The sequence below is a fragment of the Acyrthosiphon pisum genome, unplaced genomic scaffold, assembly GCF_005508785.2.
Source record: "Acyrthosiphon pisum isolate AL4f unplaced genomic scaffold, pea_aphid_22Mar2018_4r6ur Scaffold_21763;HRSCAF=24797, whole genome shotgun sequence".
NCBI classification, from domain to species: Eukaryota; Metazoa; Arthropoda; class Insecta; order Hemiptera; family Aphididae; genus Acyrthosiphon; species Acyrthosiphon pisum.
In genome coordinates, this window is record NW_021771264.1 from 22,042 (window position 1) to 23,261 (window position 1,220).

Below are 1,220 nucleotides of genomic sequence, written 5' to 3' on the forward strand. Positions count from 1 at the left end.
AAATATAACTCACCTAAAATCTGTAATAAATCAAGTACCTATTACATAGTATTTTAATAATTTATATATCACATAATTGAGCCTATGTCTAACGATTTAGGTGCGTTGCTCACTAAAGCATATTATTAAAGCACAATATGTAGATATTATAGCAATGGCTGTGGATGTCAATTAAATATTGTTATTTATCAATTGTCAATTTATTAATTTGATTTTATGCTCATGATTAAACCTACCTATAGTATACATTAATAATAATATATTGTAATACACTCCATAAACCTACCTACATAAGTAACATCAAACAGCTAGCATATCATTATAAACTTTAACTACCAGACTTTTCTGAAATATATGTAGTATAAGTAAAATTAGTTTATTAATATTGTATTACCTCAACCAATTAACTCACCTTAAAACTGTAATATATTAGGTACTACATAGTAGGTTAGTTATATTCAAGTATAAAATAACCGTTCCATATAATCCAACCCATGTATAAAATGTATCAAATTTATTATTTATTAAATATTTTATTTCATATAATACTCTCATAATTAAACCTATATATCAAATAATATACAGTCATATCATTATAAAATTTAATCGCCAGTCTTTATAAATAATGTATTATTTAGGATCTGCAGGAGTATTTTAACCTGACCAAATGTGACTCACCTAAAAACAGTAATATAATATCATGTACCTACCTACTATATAGTATAATATTTAATATTTAGTATTTAGTATTTAGTAATATTTAATATCGAGCCCATTTCTCTAATGTAGATAGTATTAAATACCTATTAGATCAATTAAATAGTGTTATTTATTAATTTGATTTTATGTATGTTCATATTATAAAATCATACCTATGGCATAGCTAATAACTCATAATATTTATACATTTATTTATTATAACATGCATGTACTTACCTACAGGCTACAGACTGTGGCTATATCGTGTATATTTATACCAAATCAAATATATAAATACAGTGCGACCGAATGGGCGAAAGGACAAAAGGCAGTAAAATATAAAATAATAAAGCAGCTTATCGAATCAAAAAAAATGACTGTATTTAGTAATAACGGCACCGTCAGATCACCAATTTCCGCTGCGGAACTTGACTCATAAATTTGGCGGGGAACGCTAATAAGTCGCGACGAGGCTGTACGAAGTCCGTAGAGGCGGTAATACTCGAATTTTGAAAAAAAAA